Below are 27889 nucleotides of genomic sequence, written 5' to 3'. Positions count from 1 at the left end.
TAAGCCCACGCCAATTGCATCCCGTTTTTTACGCCCGCTTGTTTCGACGTGCCTTTACGGTCGCCCGACCATTTTCTTCCGCCCTCATCCTTTCGCTTCTTCTCAGGACGCTACTTTAATTTTTCGCCGTCTTGCCTGAATTTCTTTCTCCGAGCCTCCGTACTACTCATTGTCACTCTACCGCCATTTGTTTTCTCGTCACCTTTCCGCCTTTGCGATTTATGCCGGCAAGTGCTGGAAATCTAATGAACGTATGCTCCTTGATCACAACATTTAAATGAGATTATTAGCTATTCTTTATATTAATTTCTCGTGTGTCCAAGGGTTGATATTCAGAATAAATTGTTATACTTACTAAAAGTCCTTTTTATTGTAACACTTTCGGCATTTATAGATATTAATACTTATGCTATACTTGTATCATTACCGTTGCGATTTCACATATCGATTGAAGCAATCGTGTCAGCTGTATCTCTTTCTTGTTTTATGCATGAGCTCACTCTGAAAAGATAAAACTTTCGCATTAATTGCACTAAAATTTCGCGCCAATAAGTTTTCTATAGAGAAGTTGTTAGTTGTTAGTATTTGAGTCGCTATATAGTACACCCCGTCAGGGTAGCGGCTTGTTTATTACGGACAGAGCAACAGGAAACGTGGCTGAACCGACAGCCGCTCTCATCATTAAACGCGTACGACCGGCCTGCTGCGATCCATGTTAATTAAATCAGTCAATGTATGTATATATCGCACGGGTATACGAGCACTAACCTCCGTATCTGCTTGCGTAATTCTGCGACTCGGAATATCTGAAACTTTATGTCGTAGAGATCGCCGTATAATTCGTCCTGTAGTTAGATGGATAGAAATTATCACTGTCCTTAATCCGCCAATGTTTCCGCGTGCAGGAAGCAGTCGGAAGTCACCTACGTTAATAATGTCTGGATATACTCCAACAGACTATAATAAGAATTGATTAAATATTATATTTCTTCACGAATAGAATTATGTAAGAACCAGTAGAGTATTAAGAACTTCCGTTTGATAAAAGCGTACATGAATATTTTCAGACATTTTTATAAAGTGCACTTAACGTTAGAGGAATGATAAACATTTTAATTGCATATGACGATTATATACAGGGTGTTTCCTAAGTAAGTAGACAAACTTAAGGAGGATATTCCTTGGCTTATTTTAAGAAGAAAAGGTCATATAAACATGTGTCCTAAACTGCTTTGTTTTCCAAAAAAAGTACATCACTGTTTTCGTTCACTTTTCGTTTATTATAGAACAGTTTGTGTTATTGCAAATGAAACAAATGAAAAACAATAGTAACCAAAAAGAAAAATTATAACGAAAAAGAAAATAGTAACTAAAAAAAAAAAATAATAACATGACCTTTTCTTCTTAAAATAAGCCAAGGAATATCCTCCTTAAGTTTGTCTACTTACTTAGGAAACACCCTGTATATAAGATTGTAATTCTGCAGAATAAAAAGATAATTACTTGTAAAGATAAATACTTGCAATTTAGATTTAGATACCTTAAGCGTCTATGTAATTATTTACGTAATTATGATGATTCGTCATATGTTTCGATGAGAAATTGGGGCAATGTCGTCGGCGTCGACTATATCTACATTTATATCTACGGAATTAGTGTAATGCAGATCAATTAATTGGCGATGAATGAGAAATTTAACAACACGGTTACACCGCGTGAGTAGATCGCTTTCTGGTGGTTTTCTAATAACACAATGCAAGACTAGCAGCCTCGTAAGACAACGCGCGCGGAACAAAGGCCAAAGACGCGACAGAATCGTCGAAACGGGCGACTCCGACGAAGCCCGGAAATAATGAAAGGGTGTTTATCCAGAATTAGGTCCGACCCCCGTTTCTGGTCCAACCCCCGGCGGTAGTAGGTACCCCCATAGTCCATCGCTCGCTCATTCAGACAAATTAGCCCGGTGGCGGCTCTTTGTAGTCGTACAATTCAAAGCGCGTGTTACTTTTATCCGCTCGCATTCATGTTGGCAGAGCTCTTCAACACTTCATTTGGATAGACCTCGCTGCTTCGCCAGAGGAATATAAAGGATCCGTCCCTTTGCCTCTCCGCGAGTACGGAGAAAAGTATATTTCTTGTTCGTTTTTTGTCCCCATCTCTGTCTACCCCTCGCGAGCTTGCGGCCATCCATCGCGAATTATCATCCGTGTGCGAGCTTCTGCATGAAAGTTCGTTCTTCCCTCGATCGTTTGCACGCGTAAAAGAAATGAAATAAGACTGCGACAATAGGGCTCTTCTTTCGACGTCGGAACGCCGCGCTGCGCATTGGACAATCCCTGAGACTCCATTCTGAGATTATGAAGAAATTGGCATATCGCGCGACATAGAGCTTATATATATACAGGGTGTTTCCTAAGTAAGTAGACAAACTTAAGGAGGATATTCCTTGGCTTATTTTAAGAAGGAAAGGTCATATAAACATATGTCCTAAACTGCTTTGTTTTCCAAAAAAAGTACAGCACTGCAGTATCATGGCTGCAGGTGGACATTTTCAGCAGTTACTGTAATGTTATTATTTTTCTTTTTAGTTACTATTTTCTTTTTCGTTATAATTTTTCTTTTTGGTTACTATTGTTTTTCATTTGTTTCATTTGCAATAACACAAACTGTTCTATAATAAACGAAAAGTGAACGAAAATAGTGATGTACTTTTTTTGGAAAACAAAGCAGTTTAGGACACATGTTTATATGACCTTTTCTTCTTAAAATAAGCCAAGGAATAGCCTCCTTAAGTTTGTCTACTTACTTAGGAAACACCCTGTATATATATATATATGCGTATGTGCATTTTATATCACACTGCAAAGATTTCTTACGTTACATATGATTATATCGATGACTAAATAATTAATATTGCATTAGAGCATGACTCGCGAATTATATCAGAACGAATTTAAAAATGCGGAATTACTTACGCATTATTATTCCGCGGCAATTTCTCTTTACAATGCTTATTTCACGATGCATACTTCTTTTCACCGTCTTTACTCTACCGTTTGTCGCTTTATGCTTTGCTCAATGTGCTTTTCAATGGTAAGATACGAACGGTCTTGCATTTTAACGCTAAGCCAACTCACAACGCGAAATAAATAAATCGTAAAACCACGTTGTTGGAAAACTACGGCAGAAGAGAGACAGGCAGACGCGAAATTGTCATAAATAATCGTCAGCCGCGACGTCGCATTTTATTTGCGCGCACGGGAGTTACGTGCAGTATGGAAAATTACGAATGATGAATTACGAATAGAAGCCGATTATTCAGCGACTGCTTTGTGTAAGACCGATGCATACCGGAAAGTTCTGTTGCAATTACAAGAGACTCTGCAAATTCTATGCTTACCCTACAGTTACGTCTAAGATTGGAGGTGTAATTACAAATTGTGCTCTCGCTTGAGTACATGTTATATTCCTCAGCGATTCATGGAATTCGTGTGCCACTGATAACGTCAAATTAATGCAATGTCTTAATTATGTCGTTGCAATAGTGTTCGTTGTAATGGCAACAGTAATGACAGCAATGCTCCGATGTATCAAAATTATTAGCTACGTGAATGCATCAACCAATTTCCACATTAACGCCCTTAAGGCCCAGCCCAGGCTTGTGTATTTATCAATGCAATTTATCACGTACCGAAAACTTTTGTTTAACGCATAAATGGAAATATATTATATGCAAAATTGCATTTTGGAACATAAAGAAGCTTTTAATAACGGCAAATTTCATTTTTACTATAGATTAAATTGCGACGGCTGCGATATTATTTTATATTATTGTTTAACAACAACTGCACCGTTATTTTTGTGATATTGATGCATCTGAATATCCTCATCCGTATTCTTTGATTTCATTCCATTTCTGTGCAATATTTCGAAGAGAAATCCAATAAAATCTGTATGTAGTTTAATAAAAATGTCATGACATCAAATAGAATGCTCTGTATGATATTTGTAATCGTTATCTGTGGAAAGAAAGTGCAAAAACGTTGATCAAGAAACGGGGGAAAACGTGACGTGAGAGATATTTACAAATGATCGCACTTCATTGACCTGTAATGTTTCCTCTCGTTGTCTATTGATTTTTCCAAGTTTCAGCACAGGCATCGCCATTCGGTTTATTGATGACCATGCTTATTTGGCCATGTGCCTAACGGCCAGGAAATTTCTAAATAGATCCGTAAACACCATAAAGGGCGGGTTCCGTTCGATGCCAACGAAGTGGACTGCGTCGATCCATTAATCTTGAGAATTAAAAGAAAATTAATTACAGTTGTTGCAACTTGAGTGGGCTCTGCTGATGGATGATGAGAAACGGCGAGATGTCAGCCGGAGGAAGAAGAACGCAGAAATGGGAGAAGGATCAAGATGAAGCGAACTGACATTTCGCCTCGTGCATTCCGCGAAACTTCGTCCAGATCTTAAACATTACTTTCGCCAACGTTGCTGAAACTCCCCCCCCCCCCTCTCTCTCGCTCTCTCTCTCTCTCTCTCTTCAGCTATATATTTTTAATACATTTATATATATTTCATCTTCATTTATAGTAGTTATTTAAAATGAGTACTGAGATTATTCAAACGACAGAGTACATAACAATATTTCGTAATTATTGGGTTGGCCAAAAAGTAATTGCGTTTTTTTCCAATAGATGGACATACATGTCTTGAAATGTAACTAACTTCATTCTAACCCGCAAATTTATTATGTAGGTTAACAACTCACAGTTCAAGCTTGTTTTAGAAAAAGAAAGTACACGATTTCGTTAACAATTGTTTCTTTGCCGTCGATTTCAAAATGGAAAATCAAAAGGAACATTTTCGTCATATTTTGTTTTATTACTTCCGAAAAGGGAAAAACGCTGTGCAAGCTCATCAAAAGTTATGTCATGTATATGGCGAAGATGCTTTAAACTGCGGCAGTGTCAAAATTGGTTTACTAAATTTCGATCTGGAGATTTTAATGTGAAAGATGCACCACGCTCAGGAAGGCCAATCGAAATTGATGATGACAAAATAAAGGCACTGATCGATTCCAATCGGCATTTAACGACACGAGAGATTGCTGAGAATTTCAACATATCGAAATCGAGTGTTGAAAACCATTTAAAACGACTTGGATACATTAGTAAGCTCGATATTTGGGTAGCACATGAGCTGAAAGAAATTCATCTCACTAAGCGTATTGACATCTGTGATTCTCTTTTGAAACGTGAGGAAAATGATCGATTTTTGAAACGTATGATAACAGGCGACGAAAAATGGATCGTCTACAACAACGTCAAACGAAAAAGATGGTGGAGCAAGCGTGATGAACCTGCTCAAAGCACTTGAAAAGCAGATATTCACCAAAGAAAGATTATGCTGTCAGTCTGGTGGGACTTTAAAGGTATTGTGTATTTTGAGCTGTTTGCAAGGAATCAAACCATTAATTCAGACGTATACTGTCGTCAACTGGATAAATTAAATGATGCCATCAAACAGAAACGTCCGGAATTGGTGAATCGCAAAGGTGTTATGTTTCACCATGATAACGCTAGACCACGTACAAGTTTGGTCACTCGTGAAAAATTGTTGCAGCTTGGATGGGATGTGTTACCACATCCACCATATTCGCCAGACCTGGCACCATCAGATTACCATTTGTTTCGTTCTTTGCAAAACGCCTTGAATGGTAAAACCTTGACTGCTGATGAGGATATCAAATCGTTGTTGGAATTGTTTTTTGCTGAAAATGATAAGAACTTTTTTGAGCGCGGAATCATGAAGTTGCCTGAAAAATGGCAAAAGATAATCAAACAAAATGGACAATATATTGTTTAATAAAGTTTTTGTTTCCCATGAAAAATTCGCCTTTTATTTATATAAAAAAAACGCAATTACTTTTTGGCCAACCCAATATATCACGTACACTTTTTTAAGTGTATCATATAATTCCCTAAGCACTCTTTAATATTATTTTTAAAGGTAGGAAAATTGTGTGCAATTCTTGGAAAGTAAACTATTGTTGATATAAATCTTGTATTTTCTCCAGAATATATATTCGACGCAAATGCATGCCTCTTACAGATCGAGGTGATGCTTACTCTTTGATTTTGTCTTCCGTCAGATATTTATTTCCTTCTGATGTCCCTGCTAAGTAAAACTGAACGAATATTTATCAGAAGACGATGTGAGGATAGAGGCGATGATGGCGTTTCTGTAAGACAGGAATCGACGGACCCGTCCAACGAACACGAATCTATCCGCTTTGGTCGGATATCCCTCTTCGATTCATCCTTATGCCCTTTCTCTTTCTGTGCTCGCCGGGACAGGTTAAATATTCAGTTCCGGCGGGTTAAGGATTCAGGAAGGGTGCGGCCCTCGATGTCGTTCGTCTCGCGTTACGTCCCGTATAAAGGAACACGAAAATCCGTTCCTCGTGAATTACAGCGACGGCTTGTCCCATCCGTTATCCGAGCCACCCCCGTTTCCCGGTAATTAACTATCAATTCGTTGGATCGGAACTCGGCACAATTATATTTTGAAAGCTGAAGCTGTTTTTTTTTTGTATCCGCGGTATCGCTAGACATTTTCGTTCGCGTTTTAAAACCCGCTAAATCCAGAGCGATCGAAGCAGTTATAAAGTTGGGATTGAATGGAGCAACGGTTTTCTCTGGGAGATCAAACCTTCTTCTAAGACGATATAAAGGCTTTTTGATATGAAAATGTAAATAGCAAAGTTAATGTTTTTATTTTACCATTATGAAAAGTTAATACTTTTATTCTAGCATTATACTTTTATTCTAGTGTTATGAATTTCCGTGATAACTATAATGCTATTGGCATTTACAGAGTTATTTTTATATTATCTTTATAAAGATGCCATATTATATATGTAATTTAATTTAATGTTACATAATATAATTTGAGTTAACGTTGTTTGTCGCAAAGAAGAATATTATGTTCTTAAGCAATGTCTTATAAGTTCTAAATTTGAAATTTATAAATTTTGTTTTAGTATTATAAATATTTATTATAATTATATACCTAAATATGTAATTACATAATCGACATTCCTCATTTTTTAATATAATTAATATCGTGCAAATTTTACATAGTTTATTTCATATATTTAGTAAGAATGGGTAAATCAGGAAAACGGAGATATCGTGTAGTACTAGGACATTTAAATATTCCTCTCATTTCTTATTCAGAGTATATTTCATCTCTTCGTTCATTCATTCGTTTGCTCCTTCGTACATATATAGGTATATATTCTTTGGATAGAATCGACTTCAACTCCACCGAATACGCTTCTTTTGCGAAAAGAGGGATAAAGAAAGAGGGCTACCCTTCTTAACGCACCGAAAAATCTGGAAGATTTGTGCGACGCATCTGCATTTTAATTATTCTGAATAATTTTCTGCATAATCTTCATCCTGCAAACTTGGTGGGGTTAGTACTCCAGCATCTTTATTCTTTCCCTCATGAAATCTTGCTATAGAATAAATAATGTATAATATTTTAAATTTTTAAGTGCATTTTAATTTGCTTTGACTCAATTATCTTTTGCATAAAAATATGTTTATTGAATGTAGATATAAATAATAAATATATAAAAATATTTGTCATATATATAATATATATATATATATATATATATATATATATATATTATATATGACAAATATTTTTATATATTTATTATTTATATCTTTATATCTGTATATATATATACAGTTATGTTATAAATAAACTGAAAATATAGCTCTAGCCGAACAAGAGAACTACAAATTGATTTTAGCTCTTTTCTCAGAGGTTTGCTTTCACGCTAAGCTCTGTTTTTTTATTAACCAGATGCATTTATCACAGTCCAAAGGATGGATGAGACTTGGCGGCGCGACCCTACTACCGCCGCGTTATTTTTTCCCTTCGCTGAATATTTGTCTCTATCTGACGAAGAAAGGGTTGGTAAGCGGATCGCGCCGGAAGGGTGTCAGCCGCTTATTAAAAAACCCTTTGGTCTTAGACACAGCGTGATTTTATCTTCTTTCCCTGCTTTTACAGACAATGCACAATCATTAAAACTCACCGTAGAAAATTATTCTGAAAGCGGAAATGCATTGTGAAGGAAAGTTAGTTGTAAGAAAATCTCACGTGGACACACAATTAAAAATTTACATTGATTCGTCTAAGCATTTTAAAACATTTAAGAAGAAGAATCCAAAAGTAATATCTGTTTCATAAAATTAGTTATTCTCTCAGTATTGTTTAAAAATTACAGTTTTAAATGGCAATCACTTAGAGGGCTTCAACTTGCCATCGTAAATCACATTCTCGGAAACGTAACAGTTGGAAAACGTAAAATCGGTTGAAAGACACCCGATAAATCACTCTTTGCGTAATACATCGCACCACTCTATCTCTAATGAAACATTTATTATTTAACATTTATTAGTTACTCTTTAAAATTATTTGCTTTTCCTTCTTCTGAAAAAGATAAAATCCGTCGCATCTTGTTCACGCATTGTCGAGGCATTTGTAAATCGATAGCTGCGACAGAGAGCGTGCAGCACACCAACCCTACGGAAGAACACCAGGCAACCAGTGAGAGCGTCTCGATGCATCGGCTAGTGCAGAAGCGTCATTATCCAAAAGACTGAATGGCGAACTGTGCTTAGCCTCCGTCCGCTCATCGCTGACCTCGCGATGGCTTCTTGCACCCGGGGCTCCCGAGGGTGGCTTAATCCTGGTGGAGGGCATTAGGGATGGCGAGCGGGTACGTAAGGGACGAGGTGCTGGCTGACGGTAGGTAGGTGTGTCCCGCGAAGTAGGTATCTATTAAGGAGCGCAGCGGAGGAGCGGGTTGTACGAGCTAAAACTTGTACCTACCTACTCCGTGGAACTTTGTGTGAAATGCGCCTCGAGCACATCCTGCCGCGTCTCCTTCATCCTGTCTTCCATATTAACGGCCGTACCCTCCCACCACCCTCCCCGTCACCTTCGTCTTGCCGCCTCCCGGCTGCTCCAGCTACCCTGGTTTTCCTGCGACTCCCCTACATTAGCTCGGAACGACGAGGTCTTCGTCTCGCGAGCACGATCTCGCAAGTCGCGGTTTTAACGGTTGCGGCGCGTTTCGTTCGTGCTGGCGGGCGTAACGGCGTCGCGCAATAGATGTAAATTTTGACTATCCCCGGTTACAGCGCCCAACGCGAAGTTTAAGTAGCAGTTACCATCAATTCGGCATTTTGCGACGGCGAACGTAATTGAACGGATTCGCGAGTGCGCACTAAGGACGAACGAAAACGTGCACCCAAGCTCGCGTCGTGTTAATATCTATGTGCATGCGCAAAATGAAAGCGGCACGTTGCCTTAAACGGCTCTCCTTCGTGGTTGCATTCATATGCAGATTCATGCGCGAGAGGGTAGTAGATGAGTAATCGCAAATGTTTATCGCGTATCATACAAATGCGAGAATGACATTAGTTATTTTATCGAAAAAATGTTCTATCATTCATCTTTGTATCTGCTTCACGTACGGACATCCTCGAACAGTGTCGTTCCAAGTCTCTGCTTCGGCGTACATCCGTGAACGTACCCTATGGTGTACTTAATTACATTGTAAACGGGGGGATCCTTGGTGAATTTTGTATGCCGATCACAAGGGGCGGTTTGTTGGATAACAGCCTAATTCCTGAAGTTCGGGGTAACTCGCGGGAGGAACGACGGCCAGATCGCTGGTGGATGGGCGAAGCTTGCGGAGATCAAGCAATCAGCCCTGACGAGCCGAGCGAGAGATTTCTTTTTATCTCTGGCGACCGCCCACAAAAATTAAACCGCTTGCCTTTCAACCGGCAGCCTCGGCCCCGCTTAACATTACTCAGCCGCCCACGACTTGTCTCCGAAAGGAGAGCCCACGGTCACTTCGCTTGACCGAGTTAGCCAACAGTTTGCGTCGCTGATAGAATAATGGTCCATTTGGGATGCACCTGCTACCGCAGTGCAGCCTCCTTTCGCCCCACCGCTCGCTCGCTGTCGCACGTATTTACATGTAATCTCGCGCAATTAATATTTATGTTGATTCTTGCCACGTTTCGCGTCACGATCGCTCAAACCTGCATTCCCATTGAGAAATTCCGGTCTCGATAAAATCACCGTGCTACTTGTAAATGAAGGGTCGGAAAGGAAATTGCAACTTGGTATCATTAATGATCATTCGATCGTGATAATTTCTTCATCGAAAACGGTACTTGATATACTTCATATTTCGTTATTTTTTTATTATATTATAGTATTGTAATACGCAAATATAAATAATAATGCAAATAAATTAAATAAGGGTAGATTACATTCAATTTCGAGATTTTATATTATTATTTAAGATTTTCTTGAATTGACAATTACATCTAACCAATTACCTAATATAAAATAATTAATTAAATAAAAATAATAATTAATAAATAATTAAAGAAAAAATAATTTCACTTGTTTATTGAATTCTTTGTCACACTTAATGCTGCTTAAATATAGTAATGTCTGAAAGTTTTGTTAAATTCACGTTAAAATTTTACTACTTTAAGTACTTAAGTAATGTAACTGATTAATGACCACAACGTAGATCTGATACATGTTCCTCATAAGACACGTTGAAAAAAGCTTTCGATCGAATATTCCTGGACGCGAAATTTCGCTCTGGACATGCGACATTTTTCCCCGTGATCTACGGCATTGCCACAGCGATACTCAGTAATAAGAGTATCGTATGCCGAGTGTGGGGCGTAGCGAGCATCAGCGGGAACGGCTGAATCTCTCGACGGAAGAGCTGCTGCAAAAGGGAGTTCAAGGACCGAACCCCGGCGCTTTTATGCGCCCATGGCCGTAAATACTTCAACACTGACGCGTGCAATATTAAAGGTGCAAAAGCTGTACGTACGGCCATCATTCGAGTACTCGACGAGCGGACGGGAGGGAGCGCGCGCTCACACGCGCGTAAACCACCCTTCGCGGGGCGCGCGCACACACGCGCATCCCGAAGATTTATGTTGCTTATCTTCGCGTACGAAAGGCGCGGACGTTTACGGGCGTACGGGAAATCATTTACTCGGGCATCGATTTCCTCGCGTCTCACGCGCTTTCCTGCCATACGGCTTTAACGATTCATTTGCAACGCCCGCCGCGCGCGAGATGAACGCGAGAGAAACGGCCAAGTGCTTACTCGCGAATGCACTCCCGGCGTACGGCCGGCGAAAGCCCTCCGACCTCTTTCGCTCTTTCGCGAAAATACGACCCTACGGAGTTATTAGGAGAAAACGGACGGCTTTGTTTCTTTTTCCCTTGATTCGCAGCGCTCGGCCTCCGTGACCCACTATGCAGAGCACAATCGTGCGCGCTGATTTACGAGCGCGCGTAAGGACAAGCTGCGGGGATTATTTTTTTTTAGGCAGCCACTTTCGAGGTGAATTATTGTTCCTCGTGCTATGTGTCGAAGACCCAACGGTAATCTTGGTCACATCGGATATCCTATATGTACACTAAGGTGCATTGATTCGCGTGGTAGCAAATATTTATATTAATATTTATTAATATTACTATATATAATAATATATATATATATTATTATATATATATATATACATATATATTACATGTATATAATATTATAATATACACATATATATAATATATATATTAATATTAATAAATATATATATTCGCTACCACGCGAATTAATGCACCTTAGTGTACATGTATGTAACCAGTTTGTATACTTACTTTCGGGTTATCTCGTTATTGATACATGCATGTAAAAGCGGAACGGTAATGAATATTTGATGCATGTCCGCGTCATGTATCATTTACGTCGGGAAAAGTGTGATTTTAATATTTAAAAATGATCGCGATTCCGCGGTGAATTTTATAGCTGTATTGGACTTTCATCGGAAAACTGGGTATCTGCCTATCTGATCTACGTTGACCGCGAGCGGATCGGGTATCTAGATCTCGACAGAACATTCATATGATATCACACAAGGCCGTTTTGATAACCTGAATCTAGTGGCGATAGCTAACAGCAATCCAGGAAAAAGGTCTAATCCATTTTGCGCTAACGGCTCTATTCTAAACACGTTTATTGGTTTACAGTATTGATTTGTTAGTTTGAATGACGCAAGTTCGCTTTTGTTACATATTTGCATATAGAATTCACGATATACAATTATAATTAATGCATTAAGGTATTAATGATTAATCAATAATAAATATTTATAATAATTTTTGTTAAATATTGCCAAGTTCATACATCCACATTATACACACATTTTGACTTTACCATAATTCCTAAGGGATGGTCTTATCCAAGAAAAAATTGTATCCATCAAGATTTGTGGAACATTAATCTTCCAAATAGAATTTCTCACGGAGTTACATAAAACTTCTTTAACAGCATTTTTCTTCGAGCTGTTCTACGTGCATGCATATCCGTCTACCTGTGTAATGCGAAAGCGCGTTATTCAGTGTCACGTAAACATATATTTTTCGAATTTTGTACGCAACGCAATGAAACCTTCCCTTAATGACATGCAAATTACGTTGGCATTCATCGGAAATGTTTCGCAAACGGAAGAGAAAACTGAAACATTTATTAGATTTCATGCTGACAGCTGCATCCCCCATTCTCTTCTATAGAATTACACCTACAATTATCGAAAAATAAAACGAGCCTGAAGAAAACAGGACATTTACTTTTAAATATTACGTAGCATCTGCGTGTATTTATGTACCTGATATGTTGTATTTTATTATATCATTATATTCATCCAGCTTGCGAATACCTACATCAAAAGGTTTATGCATGATAAATCTCTCGTGCTTTGGCAAATTCTACGTGGATATCCGTATAGAAGACGTTTCAGAAATTATATCTGTGTCACGCTATACAGTCTGCCAGAGTTTCTTAACGGAAGCACAAGAAAGCAGTGGCATTTGCCAAATTCTCCGGTTGCTTCTTGGTACGTAACTTCGCATAAATGATCATCGCAGTATATCACTTCCATGTTTCCTTTAACTCAGTAACACGAACATTACATAATACACAATTTTTATTTGTTGTATATAATATCTATGTACAGGTCATACATGGAAATACGTATGATTAATAATAATTATTATTACATGTGTACAGTGCATCTTTTTTTTAACTTTTACGAGATATGTTTTTGTGAGGTATATATATGTTTTTTAAAGTTTTATTTATCTCATAGTTAATTAAGTTTAATTGTGGAAGAGAAATATTTTCTTCCATACTTTCATATGCTTGCATTATTTTCAGTAATTATGCAAAGTATTATTACTCTTTTCTATTTCTTTATATATTGAAAAATATTCTTGTATTATAGTGTACATAATAATATATGTCCACCATTTGCTTTCTGCTACAGGAACCACAATGTACGGCTGGTAGAGTTAAAATGACAAGCTCTGTTTGCTTTGCAAATATTACTGCGACGGCAAATAGCCATTAATCGAAACATGCCGTGTAAATAATAAACAATTAATCCTTCAACAACTAGCAATATATTAATATCGATTAATAACGAGAGTCTCTCTAAGTACCTATAAATTATCTTATTTATTGCAAACTTAAATTTCATTATTCCATCTGTGTTGACGGTTCGTGCAACAAAATACAGAGATTTTCAATTGTTTATTCCATTACGTTACATGATATCGACATACTTTAATAAAGCATTAAAGAATACAACCAAAAATGCAAATATCGAATAACGTCTGAGTGGTTTGATAATAGACTATTTCAAAAACTTCAAAAGATGCATTGAAGCCAAGAAAAATCAGGCTGGACATTTTCTCTGAATGTAATAATCATAATTCACTTTTCCTTAGCTTTGATCTCAAAAGCTAAAGTTCTTGCTTTGAGATGTGTCATGCTTCAAAAATACATCCTGAAAATAAGCAACTGCGTACTACCATGCACAGGCCTTTTCTACTAAAATTTCCGGCAGAAGAGCTTATAACTCAAGAGAGAGGCTTCTTCGCATATATATTTGTATAAGCATTTTTTCCTGATTTTAATAAAAGAAATAGACCTGGAAACATTCCGTAACTTTTTGATGTCGGTCTCTTTTTATTACGGCATAATTCTAATAATTAATTAGTTTCCATATCTAAAATTATTTAAGGCGGAATTTATTATTGCAATGTCGTAAATATGCGTATATAGACGTAATGAACATTCATTCGTGTGCATATTGAAATTCTCGTCGGACAGGAGAGTACCGAAATTCGTAATACAGTAGAGACTGCAAAGATTCGTTACAAATGCTGATAATATGAATCCGCAATATGATATCGAGTGCGCTCGCGTGCAACGAACGCGACGAGAACGCGGCCGCCGCGCCGCGCTTCGTTTGACGAATCGTTCGTCCCGCGACGAGTGTTTCGTTCACAAAGCTCGCATTATGTGCACGGCGGAATGTCGTTTGACCGAATAGCTTTATTTACTCATCTTTACCGTAACGCGCGCGTGCCTCCTATCGAGGGAAAAGTGGAGGAAAGCGTCGCGAGAAAAGAAGGGTGGCAAGGGGGTGCAACAAAGACGCGACGCCGACAACGCAACGACGACGACGACGAAGCTGGATGTATCTACGACCGAGGAGTTGACTTGATTAATTGTATATTTATGTATCAGCCCACTTAACCGAGCTTTCTTCGTAAGCATCTCCCGTTGACTCTCCCTCCTCTCGCGAGAGGACGTGGAGTCCCGCCTTGTCTTAACGTTGAAATAATGCAGGAGAAATAAGGTCGGCTAAAATGTTTAGAGAACTAAGCGCAGCACCAGACCTTAAATCACCGCGCGACGACGTCTCCCTTTTCCCTCCTGCTTGCTCTCGACCTTCTTCCGTCTTTCACCCCTTCTGCATCTTCTCTTTTTCCGACTCCTTCGCCATCTCTCTTGCGTCCCTCCCTGTCCATGCTCGTCCCTTTGTGTCTGCACAGTCACCTCGTTCCACCCTGCCTGCCCTCCGCGCCGAAGAGCGCCGATTCGAACTTTAAAAAGCTCCGCGAGTCTCGAGCGTGGACCTCCCCGTTCTCTTGATTCGTGAGGCATTAGCGGCTGGATGCGGAAATTAATTAAGGACGGTGTGCTCTCACTCTTTCTTCTGTCTCCTTTTGCGTGGCACAGATCGACGTGCTGAGAATCCTTTTATCATTATTGGTTTACACCTATCGTGACGTTATCTCGTGTCTTTGCAACTCATAAGAAACTTAGAAGAACAAAGATTTATTTTTAAGCGTTTGCGAAACGTTATTACAATATAACAATTAAATGTGCAATTTATTTTGTCCCAATATCGAAATAACTTTCAAATACTTTCTATAACATGTTGATTTGCTATTTGCAATATTTGATTAATTGTACAATTTAGCATAATTTATCAATCGTGCTAAGTAAATTGAGATCTTCTTCCTAAATAAAGATAGAAAAGAAAATGTAATTTTTTGTATGAAAGTATTGTCAAATTAAGAAAAACCGACATAGTAAGAAATAATTTTCAATTGAAGCGGTACATACATCATTTTGCGACTCTATACTCTTTGATGGAAGCTCGGCTTAATAGAAGAACTTCACAGAGGAAATGAAGATCATTGCGCTTTCTGAATTCGCGATAATGTCTTCAGAACGAAGTGCGAGAAAAGATTCCCGTGTGAAATTCGGGACCATCTTAGTTTTCGGAGTTTCCGCGAGGATGGAGCAGGAGGGAGGGAGAGAGGGAGTGGAAGAGCGGAGAGAGGATACGTTCGGAAAAGAGATTCCAGAGAAGATTACGAAAACCGTTTCGGGACGAACGGAATCATCGTGCTTCTTGGAGCTTCGAGGATATCCACGGAAAAGGGATTCCACTGCGGACTACTGAGACGAAGGTACTAGATTGCAGCGTGGCACGCGTCGCTTAGCGCGAATTCCAGAACGGACGAAGAACGAGGGGTGGCGGGTCGGATGGCAAACGAATCGTTTAGGATTCCACGCGGTATCCTTCAACTTTTTCGTTCAGTCTCTGCTGCTCCCGGAGAAAACGGCCTTGTCGCGCTTGCAGGATTTATAAGTCGCCCGGTTTCCCGCTTTCGTCTTATCGAAGGCGACGAATTTCGCAAATGTCATTTCCAAAGCGCGGCACAGCGAGGGGGCGGCGCCGCAGAATTCAACGCAACTTTTACCGTAATTCGCTTGTTTGAGCCGTAATATAATTAGCCGAAGTACGATCTCTTGCAAGATACGGGATGTAAGTTCCATAACTGAATAAACATTTCAATATGGGTTCGCGTAAAAGTGATTCTATGAAATATTTAGCCTGCAGAAAGAATAAATAGCAAGTAGTTGCCTTTGAAGTAGCTGCAAATTTACGTTATCTTTTATGAGTAACGCTACAAAGTTTACTTTATTCTAGCTTTAGAGCAAACTTCCTTCATCTTGACTTTCATAATTTCCAGATGAGTTAATTACCGTCTACTTGCGCACGCTACTAGTAGATCTTAATTCGGTCTTGATTTACTCGCGCAGTTTAATAATTCCGAGCGGCAACGCATGTGCACGCATAAATTTTCCGTTTGATGCCATCGACAGCTATAGGCTCTTCTTCGTGCCAATACTTCGATCTCTATTTCAAACGAGCGAATGTTGGTCTGCATCTGCGTTTAATGTGTCACATCCAGCACGACATAATTTTCACATATGACAGATTGAGATGCACTTCGTCAAACATTAATCAGTTGAATCTCTTTCTCCTTATACAAATTCATATTTGTAGCTTTTGTCATCAGAATTTGGATATCTTGTATTAATATATTTATAATATAATTTCGTATTAAATATACATGTAGATATTAGATATTATATTTTCATGTTTAAGTTATATAGCTTTTTTCTATCTTAGCTATTTGACATTATAATGAATAAATAATTGTGCAGAGAAAATTAACTAATAAGAGAAGTATAAATTTTACTATATTTTAGAGGAATTAATTGCGTGTAACTTGATATTTCATTAATCAAAGAACATAAAAGCGCGTATAAAATTTATTTACGCTAACGACTGTTTCCGTCATTTTTCATGTTTATAAATATAGGTACATGCAAAGTACGGATATATCGCGGATGCATTATTTATGTTTTTGGAAAAATCTATGCCAGACAGTATTTTACAATATAATATTTTATGAAGTAGAGTTTGTAGAACCACAAAGGTACGCTATGGAGATTACGAATATCCACATGCAGAGAAATAATTATAATTCCAAAATTATTAATTATAAGTGTAATTAGATGTAAAATTAATGGTAATACATTTATCCTCATGAATTTACGTAAATTGCAAACAATATTCCATTCATATTTCTAGTTCGACTATATTAGAATGTTTAACTGAAGATGTGTATATTAATTATTAAATTTGTCAATGAATTGCGAGTAATTTATCTAATATTGACGAACTTTTAAAACGCAATTTTGCAAAACTGATTTCAATAAATGCCATTGCAAATCAATGAGAACGCAATCAGTAAGCGGTTAATCGACGATTGCATTAAAACAAATTGTTTAAGTTGTAGCAATTTCGAGTCCCCGATGGCTAATATCCGGATAATGAAACGAGATGCTTTCGTCTCATCGGACTTAAGGAGGGTGAGAGAACAGAGGGATGGAATAAGGGCGCAAAGGCGAAGAGCGCGAGGTTGGAAAATGTGAAGTCAGCCACGACAAAGGGCAATTGATAAAACAGTAGAAAAATATTGAAAGGTAAATTCTCGCTTTGAACAATTAAAAAGCAATTTACTTTTATCGAATAGATAGATGTGCAATTTTTTAATTATACATTACACACACATCAACAAATTTTTAATAACGCTACATTAAATTGTTTAATTAAATTGTATCTTTTCAGTATCATATACAATCATTGCAGTTGTATAAATTTATTTTTCAATTTTTATTTTCTTAAAGTTACGCACAGAAAGTTAAGTTTATTGAATCGAAGTAAACATTTTTATAATTTAGATAATGAAGGAACACGTTCATAAATTTATTTACTGAGTGAGAAAGAATGAACGAGAAGATCCCCTTTATCGAAACTGACGAGAAAAGTCGCATGGAAATCGTCGTTCGTTGAGCAGAGAGAAATCGGAATCACTCATCGGAATTGCACGTCGCGAAACGAGACTGAGGCGACTCCGGCAAGTATACTTGACTTAATTTTCATTCAGGGCATTCCACGCCGGCAGGAATTTCAAGCCATTAAGCACTTCGCTATCTTTCGGCGGGTTCGCCGTGCGTAACGTAAATGGCGCGCCTATAACCGCGGTCTACGCGATAGTTAGTCTGTACGCACCCTCTCACGCTCGCCCACTTTCTTCTACGCCGCCTACTACCCCTTTTAAACGAGACTTCCTTCTCAACGGCTCACGACTCACCGAAATCCTCCCGCACCTCCCTGCACCCGAGATGCCAAACCGCCTCCCAACATCTCCTCCTCTCGCCGTCCTCGTGTCAGAATTATTCCGTATAATTATATTCGTTTCGGAACGACACCCTCGGGGCTCGAAATTGAAATTAAGCTTTCTTGCTTTTACACGGAAACGAGAGAGAGAGAAAGAGAAAGAGAGAGAGAGAGAGAGAGAGGGGAACAAGGATGAAGAACAGAAAGAGATGAGCGCGCGGATACAGAGACGGAGAGATCGTGCAGCAAGAGTAGTGGGAGAGATTTCTCTCGCGACTTTCTCTCTCTCTCTCTACTTCCCCCCCCTCTCTCTCTATCTATCTCTCTCTTTCTGTGACGAGCCGACTACGGTTTTCTGTGTAGCCGCGAGCTAAGGTTCCGCTCCCTGCCCTCAGCTCCTGTTTTTCCGCTTGCCCTACCCCCAAATCCGCACGTCTTAATCTTCCCTGGAATTTCGGCGCTCTCCCTCCGGCTATGCAAAGGACTTTACCGAGGGGTCGACCGTTCGTCATGCTCTTCTACCTATCCAGAAATAAGACGTCTATATTACGCGCCCAATTTTGTATTTTCCGTTGCGAATTGTGATCGCGCGATCAGCGATCTGACAGATTTACTCGTGATTTCATGAAAATGCCTTTTATTTGAGGTTCACAACTACCCTAAATTATTGGGTTGGCCAAAAAGTAATTGCGTTTTTTTTATATAAATAAAAGGCGAATTTTTCATGGGAAACAAAAACTTTATTAAACAATATATTGTCCATTTTGTTTGATTATCTTTTGCCATTTTTCAGGCAACTTCATGATTCCGCGCTCAAAAAAGTTCTTATCTTTTTCAGCAAAAAATAATTCCAAGAACGATTTGATATCCTCATCAGCAGTCAAGGTTTTACCATTCAAGGCGTTTTGCAAAGAACGAAACAAATGGTAATCTGATGGTGCCAGGTCTGGCGAATATGGTGGATGTGGTAACACATCCCATCCAAGCTGCAACAATTTTTCACGAGTGACCAAACTTGTACGTGGTCTAGCGTTATCATGGTGAAACATAACACCTTTGCGATTCACCAATTCCGGACGTTTCTGTTTGATGGCATCATTTAATTTATCCAGTTAACGACAGTATACGTCTGAATTAATGGTTTGATTCCTTGCAAACAGCTCAAAATACACAATACCTTTAAAGTCCCACCAGACTGACAGCATAATCTTTCTTTGGTGAATATCTGCTTTTCAAGTGCTTTCAGCAGGTTCATCACGCTTGCTCCACGATCTTTTTCGTTTGACGTTGTTGTAGACGATCCATTTTTCGTCGCCTGTTATCATACGTTTCAAAAATCGATCATTTTCCTCACGTTTCAAAAGAGAATCGCAGATGTCAATACGCTTAGTGAGATGAATTTCTTTCAGCTCATGTGCTACCCAAATATCGAGCTTACTAATGTATCCAAGTCGTTTTAAATGATTTTCAACACTCGATTTCGATATGTTAAGATTCTCAGCAATCTCTCGTGTCGTTAAACGCCGATTGGAATCGATCAGTGCCTTTATTTTGTCATCATCAATTTCGATTGGCCTTCCTGAGCGTGGTGCATCTTTCACATTAAAATCTCCAGATCGAAATTTAGTAAACGAATTTTGACACTGCCGCAGTTTAAAGCATCTTCGCCATATACATGACATAACTTTTGATGAGCTTGCACAGCGTTTTTCCCTTTTCGGAAGTAATAACACAAAATATGACGAAAATGTTCTTTTTGATTTTCCATTTTGAAATCGACGGCAAACAAACAATTGTTAACGAAATCGTGTATTTTCTTTTTCTAAAACAAGCTTGAACTGTGAGTTGTTAACCTACATAATGAATTTGCGGTTTAGAATGAAGTTAATTACATTTCAAGACATGTATGTCCATCTATTGGAAAAAAACGCAATTACTTTTTGGCCAACCCAATAGTTTCGCTGTTTATTTCACACGTACTAGCTGTCTTATTCAGTAATTTACATGACTCGAGTCGTCTGATTATCGGAATCTATTAAATAATAAACACACAAAGTGTAATATATCTAATTTTAGATTTTTTAATTGTATGCTTTAACGTCCACCAAGTGACGCAAGGGATTATATGAAAGTATCGCAGAAACGTCTACTTAGTGATCGGCGAAGCGTTCACACATTGTCTGAAAGAGATCACTGGACCCTGAGATGAACGACACGCTCAAACACTTTACAAACTTTCCGTTGTAGTGGTTTCCTTATCCTTCTTTCGACAGCCATCTCCTTTGATTGCCTCGCCTCCTTCGTTCAGCCCCTAGCAAAACACGTTTAAGCTCGCAATTATTTAAGGCAGTTCACGGTTTCATGCTGCAAAACAAGACCACGGAGACGGAAACTAGTACCGCGGGAAACTGGCGACTGTTGCTACTGGTTCTTGCTGAACCTATTTCATCGTGGTATATTGTTGCATGCTGTACTAATGTCATGCGGTTATGAAGGATAGAATGCCATTGCTTTAAGCGCACTTTAACGACACACCTTCGGTTTATTACAACTTTTATTATCTTCTAGTATTTTTTTACTACATCGCCGAGATTAAATACAAATTAATGATGTTGATCATATTCACAATTTTTCATTTATTAAACATTTATCGTGTAACACATTTTGTGGAAAATGTTGTACTTAATAATATTTAAATTGTGAAATTATTTGTGTATAAATATTGTTGATTTATAAATTATAATTATAAAATAATAATTTTTGAAATGATTTGTATATTCATTACATCGCGATACCTACAATGTATCTTTCATAAAATAGTTTTTTTCTCGCAATTGACATTTTTATCGTCAAACTGTAACCACGAGAAATAGAAGCGACGAGATTAATAGCTTAAAATATAAGAGATTATCGGCCAACGGGAAATGGATTTTTACTTCTCACTGCACATTGGCCAAATGGCGAGATTTGCGGCATCGGCGTAGGCTGCAATTTGTTTTCAATGAATGCGACTATAGCGATCACGGCAGCCCCAATGCAGTTTCCTGCTGATCAGCAGAAATTAGCATAGCCAATTTATGTTGGCCTATAAATAACATGTTTATCGTTATAATTTATGTGAACTGCGATGCGCCCTATCGACATTTATGCGAGTCGAGTTTTAGCTCAGAAAGAGATGAATGCGTTTTACCTCGTATTGTAGGAACATACATAGTATCATTCATTTTGACCGCGCTTTGAATACTGCAGTAGTCTGTTTAAATTACACATAATCTTTTAAAACTACGAAGCTGTCAATAATCCTCGTAACAGTTTTCCATTTTTTCGTATAAAAATGTTGAGTTTTCATTGCATCACTTTATCTATATTCTTGGGTAATCAGAAAAATAACGCGTAAAAGCATTGTATAATTAATATTGACCGTTCATAAGATAAATAATAGACTTTGAATGTATAGTTCCGATTCAACATCGCGTATATCATGAATGAAGATAAAATCGTAATACATTAGCGTGTGCGAATGATAAAATTAAACATTGATCAAGATTGTATGCATAAATTCTACGTGTATATAAAATCAATACGTGTTGGCCGTGTTGCAACAGTATAACTTATTAAATATTAATTTAACTATTTTACTAACTTTACAATGGTTCTTAGAATATAAACACAATATTTGCGGACATAATGATATATAATTATATAAAATTAATTACTTTGATATTAGTATATGGATTATATAATAGTACAAAATATATGCATCGAAACGCTCACAAACGGAGGCAATAAAAGTTCCATCTTTTACGCTATCCATTATACTGATATATCCATTATAGATCGTGTAAGAGTTAGCGACATTTCCAAGTTATAGCGAGTTATAATGACATTCTATTGACGTATATAGCGATTATTATAGATTTCGCTGTCAAGTCAGAACGTGTTCTCTCGTCGCGAAAGCTCATCAGTCGCATCTATCAGGAACAGGGCGCGAGACCGCGTATAATGGCCGAAAAGACTCGGTTAACGGTAAAATTGTGCCGTGGTCTCTCGTGAAATTGCGTTGACTCGCGTTTACGCACAATCGATGAATTTCCATCCCTCAATTCGCCTCCGCCGCCGCGCCTCTGCGTGCTCGTAATTGCACACGCGATCATGGTATACGTGCACACGAACGCGCCGCGGATTCGGAAAGTGCGAGAGAAAGAGAGACAAAGAGAGAGAGAGATGAAAAGAGAAAGAGAGAGATTGATAGAGAGGGGTAAACCACACGGGGAAGCAAGAGGTGCCTCGTGGACCTCTCTCACGTGCGAGTACGAGCGGCGCGAGCGGAATAGGAGTGTACGATATGCAGCCATTTGCATACATATAGGGTCATTATAAATATACCGACTCCCTACAGCCGTGTCTCTCCATCGTCCAGCCCATCAGGAGCAGAGGCCGCTCGCAAACTGTCCGATTGCTCCGCTTATCCGTTATTGCGCCCGCCGCCTTTGCTGTCACTACCCCTGCGCTTCGGGACGTTCCCAGGTCTCGGCGGTCGTTCCGGCACTGAACAAGCGTTTTTCATGGACATTATAGCGGCTGCGGTGGCTCTCCGCGCGAAACGCATCCGGCGAGATCGCACTGCACGCCGACCGAAGTGTTAATTACGGCGTTATCGCCGGCAGAAGCCGCGTTGTTTGTTGTGCATTTCTTGGTGGATTTCACGGCAACAACGTCACGAAGCGTTACGCGCAACATCCTCGGGGGATTATCAGATATCAGTACGAAGATGCTGAATAGAGATGATCGTTGCACGTAACTACACCTACAATTCCCTACAATTTGGTCATTCATTAAGGGGGCGTGTGATTATTAAACTGCTCTCATCAATCATTTCTAACGCGGAGGAGCGTGCAAAACGAGAGAGACCATTGACGTAGATTAATACCTGCCTAAACAATTGTTTAAGGGGGTTTTCGTTTTTTTTTTAGCACTTTTTTAACCAATTTTCATTAATGTTTTTGAAAGAAATAAATATCGCAGCTGTTTCGGATTTTTTGCATTTTATGTGTCAATATTTTAGTAAAAAAAGGAAAAAAAATCAGGTCTACAGGTCGATTTTCTGTCGTGTTATGCGCGTCGGGCGGCAGGCGTCACAGATAAGCTGGTGTCCATGATTGCAGTATCTGTAATGAAGATAGAAACATTTTCTTTAAATGCTCTTGTTCTATACATGTGTCTTTATGTCTCGAACTAGGATTATGTTGGTAACTATATATTTGCATTTTCGGTGGCGGGTCAAAGGTAAAAAAAAGGGTCAAAAACCGTATTTTTTTTTAAGAAGTCGTAAAATTGAAAATAATCATCCAATTTCAATTATCCTAGTTCGAGACATAAAGACACATGTATAGAACAAGAGCATTTAAAGAAAATGTTTCTATCTTCATTACAGATACTGCAATCATGGACACCAGCTCTCTTTGCTTATCTGTGACGCCTGCCGCCCGACGCGCATAACACAACAGAAAATCGACCTGGAGGCCTGATTTTTTTTCCTTTTGTTACTAAAATATTGACAAATAAAATGCAAAAAATCCGAAACAGCTGCGATGTTTATTTCTTTCAAAAACAATTAATGAAAATAGGTTAAAAAAGTGCTAAAAAAAAACGAAAACCCCCTTAAGCAACAACTTCCACAATTGTTGAAACATTGCGACAACTCTGCGTCAAATAAAGGGGAAGGGGATTTCTAAATAAGACGAGTCGCGATGCGTTACTGGTATCCAGCATTTCCCATCCTATCGCCGCAATCGTGCATCGGTTATGACAGAAAAAATAGCCAGCGACAGTGCAGGAGGGTAAACACACGTGTTGCCGTAAACGTACGTGGTTGCGACGCACGCGATACGTCGGCCTCGATTATCCGACAGCCGGTGGAGTCGATAAGGGCGCTCCATGCGAAAGCGATAAGTGTGAATCGCTTTGGCCAGCGCGCGGCGCGCTGAAAAAAATCACAAAGCATCGACAAGCGGATGTAACGACGCGCGGTGGTGCTCGCGTGACATGTGAAAGGCCCCTTAATGGCGCGTCTACGCTCCCGCGTATTATCACGGCCTTTGGGAGCCGCGGAAAAATATCCCCGACGCCGGGCGACCGTAATCTTCCAACGGCCGCGTTATAACGCGAGCTACGAGCGGGCTGTGCGCGGGTGCATCCTATTAACATATTCACCAGCAACGAGTAGTAAACTCTTTTCTCCGCGTACGCGGGCACGAAACGGCGCTATAAATGGTACGTTGATGGGTTTGCACCGAGCGTCAACGCTTGCGCCCCGAGTTAGGGGTAGATGCGCATTACAAATGCTAATGGGGAGCGCATAGTAGATGTTCCGCATAGAATACATTACCGTCTCGTTCCTCAGTCATTAGCCGCGAAAATACGAAATTTCCTGGGCGCGATGCGTACGCCGTGTCTGCCGTGTTCGCGAGCCCGCTTGTTGATGGCGAGCCGATGGAAAACCGCCGACCGCGAGCGCTGTGAATTATAGATGAGTCGCGAAACGCGTTTAAAGTTTTTGTAATTGTCGAGTTTTGCCATTTGGGTTCCTGCCTGCTGCTCGACGACAGGGGAAACTTGACTATGGAGAGCATATTTCGATGGAGTAACAAAGCGTACTTTATACTCGTTATTGTAATTATGTTATCTTTCAAGGATGTTGCGTGTGTGATAAAATGGTTGTTTGAGAACTGTCCTCTGATAAAAGTGATAATTATGTAATAATGTTTTGAATTTGTCTTCATTAAAATAATGAAATAATAAGAAACGGTAAAAGTTAAAATATAAGTAAACACGATATTAATATTACTACAATTAAAACAAAAATTTACAATTAATTAATTACGTTAAATATAATTGCATAAAAATCTAAGTTTTCCTTTACCGGATTATTTATGCAAAAAAGGCGAGAAATAATTGAATATAGAAATAATAAGATGAAACTATTAATATGTTTATTATATGCACGTCACAAATATGGTAGATCTATTTGTTAAATAACAGTTTCGTATTAATTTATGCGTTCTCACGTGTCGCTTTGATAATTATGTCGCAGAGCACAATAGCTAATCAAATTTGATGTGCTCTATGAGCTATGTACTTGAATATGTATTACTATTATTCTATGTGTCACTAATTATAGAACAGCTATCACAAATGTGAATGACTTGTAAATGCTCTGTACAAAATATAATTAATTTCCTGCATCTGAGAATTGTTAATTTTACAAAGACAAAATTTCCAGAAGCACTATGAAATTGTTAGATGGTTGACGGGAATTTATCGACGAATTAATTACAGGCATATGTGTGATTCCTTCCACGACGATAACCGCCAGCGATTTTAATTAACACGTAGGACAAAGTGAGCCAAATGGCGAGTACTGATCGATTTATCGATGTGTTAACCACACGTTCCCCATTGGTCGCACTCTTCTCTTATAGTGAATTATTTATAGTATAGAAACAAGGAGAAAGAGATATTCAAATATCCTCCGAGACTTTTACATGGTTGACAAATTTTACATATAATTATTAAATTGCACTACAAAACTTTTCATCACAGACATGTTTCACGAATAGAAAATCTTTAATTTACCGTTTTCAGCTTTCATTTTCTCATAATAAATTATCCATGTTTTGATATATGTGTCACTATTAATCTTCGTTATACACCTTCGCCTTGTATCGAATATTCCGTACGATCAATTTGTTATTATCATAAAAATTCTCTCGCTAGAAACAATGTAAGAACAATAGAATCGAGATATCGTAACATTCTTCACGACATACTGACAAAGTGCCGGTTAATATACAATTGTCTACCCTCCGGTCATAACAACGTCGCAACCGAAATTGATAAGGCTGAATTTAGAACGACATCAGGAATCCGTGGTACGTTAGCGAAAGGCGAAAGAAAGTAGAGTGCAAATCAGAAAGAAACAACAGATATAAATGACAGAGCATCAGCAACGGAAGCAACGGTAACTGTTCCCGCACAGCCCTCGAGAAACGGGCGCTCTGCGCGCCCTCGGTCTCGGCATCGTCTGACCTACCCTCTCTTCCACCACTTCGAGCGCACGAAGGAACGAGCCAGACTCCCACCCTCTGCCACCCACTCGCCCCTCCAAGCCTGACGGACCACCCCTCCAGTTACCGCCGCCGCCGCTGCCGCCGCCGCCGCCGCCGCCGCCGTCGTTGCCACCACCGCCGCGATACATTGCGATACAGGGTTCTTGTCTCCACGCTGCCTACCTACGTGCAGGACCAGCGCTCCACCAAATCCATAACCCATTACACACTAGGCTACGAGTCACACCTCGCCGCTCCGTGTCCGCCGCCGCCGCCGCCACCCCCTCCCCCTGCAACCGCTTGTTCATCCGCCATTATCATCTTTTTTTGTCCACCGCTTGTAACTCGCGCGCCGGAGCGCTTTTTCCCCTCACCTTTCCTTCGACACCTATACGATCGCCAGCCGCGTAAACACAACCCATACCAGGACGCACGCGTACAAACAACCACGTTTACAAACCGGTACGCGCCCCCATCGTTCTTCGGCGCTCCGCTCTCGAGAGGTCCTGCTCCGAAACGAAAGGGCGGCTCGTGAAAGTGACGTTTTTCGGCAGTGCGTGACGGTAATGCAAGTTCGACGGTAGTGACAGGTGCTTCGAGTACGTATGTTTAAAGTGATCGCTCCGGTGCGCAAGGCGACGTGAAATCGTTCCGCGAACACGCGCCGTCGAGTTAAAAAACCACCCCCAGAGTTAGTGCTTGTGCCCGTCGGCCGAACGTCCTCTATGGCCTAGCGAGGAATACGAGAGTCTGTGAGATCTCCGGTGATACCGTACGGCACAACCGTAGCGGCGACTGCAAATTGGTATCTTATCAACGTGCCGGAGCCATTTGGATATCCAATTATCGCGATAGAAGAGCCACGCTGTAATAAATTAATTATAGAGTTCTGTGTACAGGTGTACAGGTCTACTAACGAAGAATTCTGGTAGTCGGTTCGGATAATTCTGAAAATAATTTGCTTTACGCCCCTGGAAATTCAACGCTGGCGGACGCTGATTGATATCTGTTTTATGTCTATCGGGGTAAAAGGATGTTTCGAGGCAGCTGCGACAATCTCCGGATAATTCAATTGACAGGATAAGCGCGCACCTGATACCCCACGTAGTCTCTCGTGCACCTCGACTTCTTCTTCGTCGTTTAATCGGTTTACTCACCGAATCGTGTTCCGCCCCTTTTGTCCTGATTATCCGCTCGTACATCTCACCGCAACGCCGATTAAGTTTCCGTGCGCTTAAGCAA

General features: G+C 39.5%; 1 long non-coding RNA gene across 3 annotated transcripts; it reads right to left on the bottom strand.

The window, feature by feature from the left end:
- On the bottom strand, positions 1-27889 carry LOC113561470. Of its 3 annotated transcripts, XR_003406208.1 has the most exons (5): positions 27805-27889; positions 4108-4298; positions 769-923; positions 428-501; positions 1-242 (listed from the first exon to the last, which is right to left on the bottom strand). It is a non-coding gene; the product is annotated as an uncharacterized LOC113561470 (long non-coding RNA). The 3 variants fall into 3 exon arrangements; XR_003406206.1 differs by lacking the exon at positions 1-242 and having other exon boundaries at positions 349-501; XR_003406207.1 differs by lacking the exons at positions 1-242; positions 4108-4298 and having other exon boundaries at positions 349-501; positions 27805-27888.

Source organism: Ooceraea biroi, chromosome 2 (assembly GCF_003672135.1).
Source record: "Ooceraea biroi isolate clonal line C1 chromosome 2, Obir_v5.4, whole genome shotgun sequence".
Lineage (NCBI taxonomy): Eukaryota > Metazoa > Arthropoda > Insecta > Hymenoptera > Formicidae > Ooceraea > Ooceraea biroi.
Note: the sequence above shows the minus strand (reverse complement) of the source record. Positions and strands in the feature narration are given on the sequence as shown.